Here is a 12,044-nt window from a genome sequence, read left to right on the forward strand (position 1 = left end):
GAAATTCTGGACCCATTCTTGGATAGCTCCCCGTTTTTTTTGGGTTTTTTTTTTTTAATAAAGGGACTTGCACTCTGAAGCCACAGCATTGCATTATTGTAATGCACATAATGCAAACAATGATCCAAATGAGGCCCGCCAGCTTGACTTCGTTGTTCCTTGTGGAGGTTGGGCTGACCGCAGTAGTTTTGCAGGTTAGCAAGTTCACACAGTTTAATGTTATGCTAACTCTGATGCAGGTCAGACTTTCAGTAGAAAAACTAGTGGTGTTTCCCCCACCTCCACAACGTTGACTTCATTTTATATTAATTACAATGGCCGCTGCTGGTGCAAAAACACTTCCAACATCCCTCCTCCGACATCACTCTGCCATGGATGTATGAGTGTGTGTCTGTGTGGCGGGAGTGGTCAAGTCATCAGCCAATCAAACGTGCGTTTGAGGGGGAAAAAATGGACCGGCCGATTCAGCAAGTGAAAAGGGATAAATGTAAGTCTGAACATAATTAAAATAATTCACTTAATAACGGTAGGATCTATTTTATCCTTAAAACATGGGAAGACAATCTAAATGACCTATGTAACTGAACTCATTACATAATGCAAATTAGGTTGATTAAAAGTTGGTAGGGACAATTTGAACATTCTGAAAAGTTGGTAGTGATATTCCCTACCGTCCCCATGCAAACCTACGCCCTTGAACACAGATGTCAAAATCTTAAACATTTTTTTTTCAAATAAAAAAATTAACAAGTTATTATTCGTTATTAATGGAATAACTGTTAATGTAAACCTTTTGCTTTTGTAAGAACAGTCTGAATCCTTGTATCAAAGCAACATTAGGTAAATTTTCAACCTTTAGAAAATATATTCATAACATTTGTGATATGTCAACTGACAACTAGTTGAATGACATCTCTTTTATATCTTGAGGGCGTCCGTATCGCTTTCACCAGCACTAATTAACTTTGAGGAGGGTAGCAGGAACCCTGCCACACACACACCCAAAAAAAAAAAAAAAACACAAATGTGCTGACTGCTTTACAGCATACACCACTTCCCCCTTCCACCATTCATTATAAAGACGGAAGTCGATGCTAACGCTTTTGCGCGAATTCTGTAAAAATGGCAGAGCAACAGAGACAAAAAGTTTTGTCTGAGGAAGAAAAAGAAAGGGTGGCTACCAAGATATACAGAATAAACATTGGCCCAGCTTTCACTCACAGGCGTGACCCCCCCCCCAACCTAACCAAACTAGTCAGCGCTGACGAGTTTTTTAGCCACACTAAGCCACACGGTTGCTAACAGTAATATGCTATTGTTTAGCCACAGCCGGATTCATTACCTTATTACTTTTCATATTTCACACAGCAGCTGGAAACAGAAATGTTGTTTAATCCGTCTGCAGGTGACAATCATGATTTTCAGAAATTTCAGAATACGAATTGCAAAAACACTGTATGGGCTGCTACTCGCAGCTCTCAGAGTTTACTGAACGTAACGTACTTATAGCTGCTCTGACATTGGCTATTGCCTGGCATCTTCCTGGCATCCAATTGGCCCTCTACTGCCTGTGTATGTGTGTATCCCAGTGTCCTGTTCATTCGCCGCTCATGTTCCAACAGCTTAACATTAGTATATTTACTTTTATTCTTTATTCTTAGTTTTTCACATTATGCACATCGCTCATTTCATTGTTATTGTGCAATAATCTAATAGTAACATGTATTTGTTACATGCGTTGATGTATTTTTATGCTTGAAAAAAGATTTATATCTGAATTTTAGTGGGCTTGGAACAGATTAGGGCATTTACATGGAAAACGTGTCTCTACTTATTGAGTTTTCAGTTTACGAAACCACTTCCAGAACCAATTAATTTCCTAAGTAGAGGTACCACTGTGAATATCATGTAGACACCACACTTCACTTGAGCTACAAGCTATAAGTATAGGTTAGCTTCCATACAGCAGGGCAAATTTCATTCATATAGTTTTTCCCTATAAAGACACATATACTCCATATTAACAGGTTGGTACAGATATAAAATATTTACAGACATATAGTTTCCAAGGCAGAAACAAAACAGAAAGCACTCAACAACGTCAATGCGACCTAATCTGCCTCATTTCTTGCCATTACTCTGCATGTTCTATGATAGTCATATACCTATGTATTGAATTTTAAAATGTCTGTCCTCTCTTGAAATTTATGTATTTCTATAAATATAGGCTTCGGGTCTCCAGCCATTTTCATTTGAGTATTGCAAAATACTTTTATTTCTACCAATACAGCCATTATTTGGAACACATGTTCTCATGAGAATTGTGGGTGTGCCAGAGCCTATCCTGGCTGACTCTGGCGTGAAAAGCAGGGTAAAGGCCTGTATGCCATTTGCATGTTCTCCCTTTACTTGAAAGGCAATTCTTTTGGAACTCCAGGTACGGTACATGCATATTTAGTTTAGTGAAGACTAAATTGTCGTAGGCCTGAATGTGAGTGTGAATAGCAGTCTAAACTATATGCTCTGAGTGTCAGTGGCAACCCGTCCTGTAAGTCTCGCACAAAGTCCGTTAGGATAGTCTCAAGCTCAACTTTCACCCAAATTGGCCTGCAAGGTAGCCTAGCGGTTGACACATCTGGCTTACAGTCAAAAGGTCCTTGGTTGAAATCTTGGCACAGGACTACCTGTTGATTTAGCTTGTTCTCCACATTCTTGTGTGGCTCATCAGCTCATCTTCAGTTACTCTCACATTCCAAGAACATGCGTGTTCAGTTGATTGAACATTCTAAATCACAGGTGTCAAACTTAAGACCTGGGGGCCAGAACCAGTCCACCACATCACTTTATATGGCCGTCAGTCTACCTAATGTTTCTTGCTAAATGGGGTTGATTTTTTTCGTTTTTGAGCCCTAGCACCAGAGGTTGCGTTAGACATTTTCGTTGTCTGTCATTTTGACTGACAGGGTCATAAAAATCCGGTCATAATCTACTTTTACCCGTCACTTAAATTTTTAAAATGATAATGATGACATATTCAATAGTATTTAGTTTTCATGCATTTTTAATTAATATTGTAATGCTTGCTTGGCAGCGAAAAATTAGACACGGAAGTCGTGGTATTTTTCTCCCTCTTTTTACTCTGCTTACCGCCAACAACACCAACAAAACAACAACTCCACCCCCAAAGAAAAAGAGGGAACTATATAGACCCCAATCACCAACGTCACACAACGATCTTAATTGTGGTTGTCAGCCCAAAATCTTCTAAATATATATTAAACGCATCTTACCAGATATAAAATGACTACTACATAGTCTGTGGTGATCGTTTGGTGCCCAGATTTCTTGTCGAATTACAGCAGTCCATCTCGCTCTCCTCTTCGGGTCTCTCAGAATACGGTAGAACTTCAAGTCTCTCCGTCTAGCTTCTCTGTTACTGCAACCAACCGCCACACACACCTTTACCATTTTGATTGTTAATGTTAACGAGCAGAAAACACGCCGTAATAGGAGGCATGTACGTAGCGGTAATGTGTAAACACGACGAGCTGACACACAATATGGCGGCTCCAGTCAGGGGAGCGGAGTTGTGACGTCATGTGATTGGGGTCTATACACAGGCGGCAATCTAGTCCACCAATTGGATGACGCGCTGGCACACCGGGTGCACCAATAAGAACCTCGCGTTGATGTGTCAATCACGGTGCCGCCGCCAGACCCCGGTGACGCTACAATATTCTGACAGAATAGCCAACGACGTCATGCATTAAGAGAGACAATAGCTAATTAATATGCTCACTCGCCACCCTGTGGTCTGGGGTGTGAATTGCAACTGTCAAAATGACGGACGGACTGCAGTTTTTTCCGTCACCGTTTTAAAAAACCGGTCAACGACGGAAAATATCCGGTTAACGCGACCCCTGCCTAGCACACACATTTTAAAAAAAATTCCTCTCATTTTGCTGGGGGTTGAAGGACAAGATGTTATTGTAGAGTGGAATATAATGTAGCTAGCTGATCTACCGCAGTTTTGAGATCGTGGATTCAAATGAGGGCTCCATCCTTCATGTGTTGGCATAAGTTTCCATGTGGTATTGCATTCCTTCTATGCATTGCAAACACATACAGGTAAGGTTAATTAAAGACTAAATTTGAGTACACGTGGGTGTACCTCACTTTTTGCCCAAAGTCAACTGGATTAGGCTGCAGCAAACTTGCGACCCAAATGAGGATAAACTGTACACAGAACAGATAGATAACAGATAGAGAATCAGTCAACGTGCAGAGGCAGCCAAAAAAGCAGACAGGAAAAAATATTAATATTTTATCTAGAGAGCTCTGCTTTGCAAAGCATCCTCACAATATACAATTATCTACTCGCATTATACTCTATCTATCAGTTCTATGTACTGTTTATCCTCATTTGGGTCACAGGTTTGCTGCAACCTAATGTCACACTTCTCAGCTTCAACATTAGATGAAGTTCGTCACTTAACCAGTGCCTCTCCATTAGCTCAGGCGTCAAAACCTGACAACATGTTGAAATCAATGTAGCAAACTTTTGTTGTTGTTGTTGTTGTTGCAACATCCTTATATCTCTGGATTGTTTTGTTGCTTGTAGCATTTAACTGAGTGGTGCCCAAACTGGTCTCAAGGGCCACTGTGGGTCGTAGTTTTTGTTCCTACCTATCGAGCACAGACCGTGTAACCAATGAGGTTTCTGCTAAAACAAGCAGCACCTGACTACAATCAACTGATTACACTTCTATGACACCAAACTGGTGCGAATGTGTCGTCCTGTTTTGTTGGAAAGAAATCCAGCACCCACTGCGGCCTGATGTGGAAGAGTTTGGGGACCCCTATTTTAACTCATTCACTGCCATTGACAGTTATAAACAGCAAATCCATTTCAATTCAGAAGGCTGGCATTGAGTGACCATGTTTGACTCCCATTGATGGCAATAGACGTCCAATCAAATTTAACTGGAGGGCTGGTAGCAATTGTCCCTCACAATCAAAATGAACTAGACGTCTAGCGCTGTCCATGGCAGCCAATTAGTCTGGAAGCAATCGACCCTCCCTGTCAAAATGGATTAGACAAGAAAGTGGCCCGTAAAAGCTCCAAAATTAATAGGAAGTGAGTGAAAATCTACGTGAACTAGACCACGGCAGAGCAAAGCATCCCCACGCAATTTCACCAGAAATGGCATTTTGTAGTTTTCTTGATGTTTTTCAGAACAGGTCAGGTGTTGTTACAGAGGTATGAAAAAGTATCTGAACCTTTTGGAATTTCTCACATTTCTGCATAAAATCACCATCAAATGTGATCTGATCTTTGTCAAAATCACACAGATGTTCTTACTGGCACCCCCAAGAGGGCCGCTGTTATTTCAATGTGACCGGCGTTGTCAGATTGAGCAAAGAGGAAGAAAGTGGGCGAGCGAGCGAGAGAGAGGGAGTGAGATCGATGAGTTGGAAAAGTCTGCGGGTAGCGCCGAGTTGAGTGGCTTCATCCCCCACGTTTTTGTTTTGGTCAATAAAAGTATCCTTAAAGAGCCATCCGACGCCTCTCGGTGTTTTTATGCACGCCGCCGCCTTCCCGAGGAGGAAAACGGACGAACCCAGACGAACCGATGACAACAAGCCAAGTGAATCGCCGGTGAGGAGTTGAAAACACCGCCAATTTCCAAAAAGGGCAGAGATGGTTACACGTGAGCGCGGCATAAAGCCAAAAAAGGGGCCTCCTCCCACGTGAAGTGCAATCGAACTCTAGCGACACCTGCGCTCAACGTTGAGGTCCGGGGCCAAACTTTAGAGTCAAGGGTCAAAGGTCGAGCGCGATGCGGCCTCTGTCTTCAAATCGCGAAACGTTGACTGATTTGTATCAATTCTGCCCTACAATTAAATACGCCCTCTCTGATTGGTCATCAGTCCAGACTGTGGGGTGGAACCCCAACCCTGCTCTGATTGGCCAGTACTCCTTCCGGTCTGCAATCTGTGTGTGACCGAACCCACTCCAATTGAACATCCCCTCCAGGGTGGCAGCTGTGAGTTTTTTGTTAAACAGTTTATGAATGAGTTTAAAGTGTATTTAAACAATGAGCACTAATTCCGGTTGCTTACTGCACTTTAGGCCCACATAGTCTAGTCAAATCATTTTCTCCATCATGTTTTGCCCGTTAAAGACTATTTAACAGATGAATGTGAGATTATTCCACTTACTTACTTCAGTAAATATTGCCATTTGTTCTTATTAAGCACATACATCTAAAAGTTGTTCATTTTTTACCTAAATAAAAAAAATTGCTTTCAAATAATGTTTTGAACCATATTTATTCTGGAATTAAGAATATTTATGACATTTCAAAGCTTTTTAAAGATTACATATAGGAATTTATTTTAAGGAAGTGTGTTTTTGGCCAATGTAAAAGAATCCTAAATGCCTTGTTTGTTATATAAAATACGTATTCACAGATGAGCTGATTCATTCATATTTTAGGTCAATTTGTGTGTGTTGTCTTTTCTGTGGTAGTAGCAGGCGGTTGAATACGGCTGTTTGAATGTTAGAATAGAATAGGCTTTGTCATTCAAATAGTACAATGACATTAAAAATAGCAACACCCTATCAGTGCATCACACAATAAATTAATGTCAATACATAAATAAATAATATACACTACTACTACCTAAAAATAAATTTAAACTAAGCAGTGTACGAAGGATGATGTTGAAATAAATAAGATAGCTGACTCCTGAACTACGCCAATAGCAAACTGCAATATGCAAGTGTTAATCAGATATACAAGTGTTAAGAAACTAGTATTCCATTAGAAGTAAGTCACTAGGTTTTAAATTTTCATTCACGAGGTCATTCTGCCCAACAGGTAACAAGTTACCTCTGGGTGGTCTTGGCATCTTTCCATTCCGCAGGGTGGTTGAGCATCTGTTCAGAGGCTGCGGGAGGGCGGGACCAAAGTTTGACGTTGTTTCCCTCAAGTGACGTCGTAGTCCGAAGCGCAGCATTATAGATTTCATCATTACTGCGTTTTAGCTGTTGTGTTGTCTTGGCCTATTTTTTCTCCACTTTCAATTAAGGGCATTAGGACTTTTCCCAATCTCTATGCTTTAAATGTATTTGTTATAACACTCAAATTCCAGTTTTTTTCTTGTATTTCAATAAAGGAGCTATAGTACACAGTAAAAGTTAAGCAGCCTGTATTGAGTCTTAAATAAGTTTAATGATAAGCAAGTGTTTTGCAGATATTGAAGTGTTGAGAAATAAGGACTAGGTTTTTAATTTTCTGTCTGCACTCATTGGGAAAGTGCACAATATACAGGACTATATGCTATTCCGAACATACTGCATATTTGTGTGTGTAAAAAGTAGCTGAGACATGAAGTACATATCAATGTGTTTTATTTTACAAGGTCATTGACCGCCTCCTTAAAATTTACAAAGTTTTCAAAAGACCTGCCAGAAAGTCCTTTGGACGTGGACGCCTTGACCGTGTAGTTTTTGTTTGTTTTTTTTTTTTTTTGGAATATTTTTTTTTACCCTGTGCGGATTGGCCACAAAGCGCCCAGGCGCGTAGTATTTTACATTGCCAGTCTTCATCATCACCTTGTGGTGGTGGTGCTTGTTGTTGTGCTGCTGCTACTGCCGCTGCTGATGATGGTGTATTTGCTACAGCAGGTCATGTTGACAATGCTGCTAATGCTGATGCACAAGCTGACGTGAGGGGCGTAGCTGGTGCAACTTTGCCTTTAGCTCGCTACAGAACAAAAAATAAATATCAAGGGTAAGCCCTGAAATGCATTAAAACACTGGCAAAGGAAATTATGTTATTTTTTAATCGACCTACTAACCTCCTCCTCCTTTGTGAGGATGTACAATCGAAATCTCTTAACGTGACATTGATGTCCTACTCCGTCATCAGTAGCCACTGACGCACAAAGAAGAAGGCTTCCTGGGCCATCTTCCATTCTTCTGCGCTTTCGGCCTGGAGATCGTTACGGATGAGCTTGGAGAAGTCATAAAACTGCCACATATCCTCGAACGTGAAGGACCGGAAGCGGCCATGCCCGCAGATGGCCCGGTCGATGTTCTGCTCCAAGTGGCATGACACCGGAGGGAACATATCCACGTAGCGTAGAAGCTGCTCCTTCAGCCTCCACTCCCCAGTTTTGGTGTCGCACCTTCCCTTCTGTCGTCGCCTCTCCTTCACGTGGCCATCGAGGAGACTTTTTAAGAGAGCATGCAGTAGTTGTTTTAAACCGACATTTTTTATTTTGGGTAACAAAGACACACAATCCACTGCCTATTATCAATTTCTTATATATACTCACTACTTGACATAGCCGACATCTTCCTCCGTAAGCCACATGAAGGTCTTGCCTTTGTATTTCCCAAAGGTCACCGTGAGCTGGCCGGGGATCTGCTGGCCTGTTGGAGCTGCGGTGACGGCAAGGCAGTTTTTCCTACCTGTTAGGTGTAAAAAAAAAAAAAAAAAAAACACATCAGACAAGAAGTAATAATATAGTTCAATTCATTTTTTAAATGAAGGAGATGTTTTTTTTTGTTTAAAAGGCATCCAGAACAATACCTTGTTTGTACATGTACTTCTCAAGCGCAGTTTAGGCAGCAAAGCGTGGTGGCCGGTCATCGCTTCTGATGTACACTGAGAAACACAAAGGCAAGTGTCAACACAAAAGCAGGACATGACACGGAGGAAAAATTCTAGATGATGGTAATAATAAAATTGCGTTTTTGTCGGTTGTGAAGAGGATGCCTCCATTCCTAGCTGGCAATTAGAAAAAGAAAAATAACTTGATGTTCAGAGATGCTAAAATGTTGAGAGGGGTGTCTTGAGTTCATATAATTCCCAAATTCCAAATAAAAACGAAGTTATTGGGGAAAATGCAAAATTGGCCCACTTACAAAATGATGACGTCTATGTAGTACAGTATTTCTGTTTTGTTTAGTGTTTTTTTGTAATCCAAATAGGGAGCAATTACAGTGTGGGCATCATACTAGGGAGGATCACGTCACAACAAAAAATGCATTGAACAGAAGTGAAATGAATGAGTTATCGGTTAAATTTGTGACTAGTTACAAGTAATACAAGACGTATAGCACACGGAGTCATTGAACGTTAACTTTACATGCGTCGGCTAATTATTATTAGCGCGGCGCAACGCGCACAACACGGCTTATCCCAATCCACACACCAGCTAGCCTAGCTAGCGTTAGCTCGAATCGGTAATTGAAAAACAACACTCGGTTTGCATCGTTTTTGGCGAATTTCATACACAATATTTACCTTTTCGGCTTGTCGATTGAGCGCGTGGGTCTTTTCGCCGATTGCGTCTTTTGGGCCAACCGCAGGCGCGTCGTAAGGAGGAGGCGGGCCGCCGCGGTCTGCGTTCGCGGAGCCAATCACGGGCGTCCGCGGTCGTAGGCGAGGAGAGCCGATTGGCCGCGGCCGAAAAAAGGAGGCGGGCCGCGGTCCACGTTTCGGCCAACGGCGACGCGGGATAATCTACAGCAAAAGGAGGAGGCGGACCGCGGTCTACGTTTCGGCCAACGGCCGCGCGCCGTCTACGCTCGTCCACGTTCTACGTTTGCACTCTCCGAGTTCCGAGTCCTGCGATCGGGCCTCCTCCCACGTGAAGTGCAATCGAACTCTAGCGACACCTGCGCTCAACGTTGAGGTCCGGGGCCAAACTTTAGAGTCAAGGGTCAAAGGTCGAGCGCGATGCGGCCTCTGTCTTCAAATCGCGAAACGTTGACTGATTTGTATCAATTCTGCCCTACAATTAAATACGCCCTCTCTGATTGGTCATCAGTCCAGACTGTGGGGTGGAACCCCAACCCTGCTCTGATTGGCCAGTACTCCTTCCGGTCTGCAATCTGTGTGTGACCGAACCCACTCCAATTGAACATCCCCTCCAGGGTGGCAGCTGTGAGTTTTTTGTAAAACAGTTTATGAATGAGTTTAAAGTGTATTTAAACAATGAGCACTAATTCCGGTTGCTTACTGCACTTTAGGCCCACATAGTCTAGTCAAATCATTTTCACCATCTTGTTTTGCGCGTTAAAGACTAACAGATGAATGTGAGATTATTCCACTTACTTACTTCAGTAAATATTGCCATTTGTTCTTATTAAGCACATACATCTAAAAGTTGTTCATTTTTTACCTAAATAAAAAAAATTGCTTTCAAATAATGTTTTGAACCATATTTATTCTGGAATTAAGAATATTTATGACATTTCAAAGCTTTTTAAAGATTACATATAGGAATTTATTTTAAGGAAGTGTGTTTTTGGCCAATGTAAAAGAATCCTAAATGCCTTGTTTGTTATATAAAATACGTATTCACAGATGAGCTGATTCATTCATATTTTAGGTCAATTTGTGTGTGTTGTCTTTTCTGTGGTAGTAGCAGGCGGTTGAATACGGCTGTTTGAATGTTAGAATAGAATAGGCTTTGTCATTCAAATAGTACAATGACATTAAAAATAGCAACACCCTATCAGTGCATCACACAATAAATTAATGTCAATACATAAATAAATAATATACACTACTACTACCTAAAAATAAATTTAAACTAAGCAGTGTACGAAGGATGATGTTGAAATAAATAAGATAGCTGACTCCTGAACTACGCCAATAGCAAACTGCAATATGCAAGTGTTAATCAGATATACAAGTGTTAAGAAACTAGTATTCCATTAGAAGTAAGTCACTAGGTTTTAAATTTTCATTCACGAGGTCATTCTGCCCAACAGGTAACAAGTTACCTCTGGGTGGTCTTGGCATCTTTCCATTCCGCAGGGTGGTTGAGCATCTGTTCAGAGGCTGCGGGAGGGCGGGACCAAAGTTTGACGTTGTTTCCCTCAAGTGACGTCGTAGTCCGAAGCGCAGCATTATAGATTTCATCATTACTGCGTTTTAGCTGTTGTGTTGTCTTGGCCTATTTTTTCTCCACTTTCAATTAAGGGCATTAGGACTTTTCCCAATCTCTATGCTTTAAATGTATTTGTTATAACACTCAAATTCCAGTTTTTTTCTTGTATTTCAATAAAGGAGCTATAGTACACAGTAAAAGTTAAGCAGCCTGTATTGAGTCTTAAATAAGTTTAATGATAAGCAAGTGTTTTGCAGATATTGAAGTGTTGAGAAATAAGGACTAGGTTTTTAATTTTCTGTCTGCACTCATTGGGAAAGTGCACAATATACAGGACTATATGCTATTCCGAACATACTGCATATTTGTGTGTGTAAAAAGTAGCTGAGACATGAAGTACATATCAATGTGTTTTATTTTACAAGGTCATTGACCGCCTCCTTAAAATTTACAAAGTTTTCAAAAGACCTGCCAGAAAGTCCTTTGGACGTGGACGCCTTGACCGTGTAGTTTTTGTTTGTTTTTTTTTTTTTTTGGAATATTTTTTTTGACCCTGTGCGGATTGGCCACAAAGCGCCCAGGCGCGTAGTATTTTACATTGCCAGTCTTCATCATCACCTTGTGGTGGTGGTGCTTGTTGTTGTGCTGCTGCTACTGCCGCTGGTGATGATGGTGTATTTGCTACAGCAGGTCATGTTGATAATGCTGCTAATGCTGATGCACAAGCTGACGTGAGGGGCGTAGCTGGTGCAACTTTGCCTTTAGCTCGCTACAGAACAAAAAATAAATATCACGGGTAAGCCCTGAAATGCATTAAAACACTGGCAAAGGAAATTATGTTATTTTTTAATCGACCTACTAACCTCCTCCTCCTTTGTGAGGATGTACAATCGAAATCTCTTAACGTGACATTGATGTCCTACTCCGTCATCAGTAGCCACTGACGCACAAAGCAGAAGGCTTCCTGGGCCATCTTCCATTCTTCTGCGCTTTCGGCCTGGAGATCGTTACGGATGAGCTTGGAGAAGTCATAAAACTGCCACATATCCTCGAACGTGAAGGACCGGAAGCGGCCATGCCCGCAGATGGCCCGGTCGATGTTCTGCTCCAAGTGGCATGACACCGGAGGG

The sequence above is a fragment of the Corythoichthys intestinalis genome, chromosome 2, assembly GCF_030265065.1.
Source record: "Corythoichthys intestinalis isolate RoL2023-P3 chromosome 2, ASM3026506v1, whole genome shotgun sequence".
NCBI lineage: Eukaryota > Metazoa > Chordata > Actinopteri > Syngnathiformes > Syngnathidae > Corythoichthys > Corythoichthys intestinalis.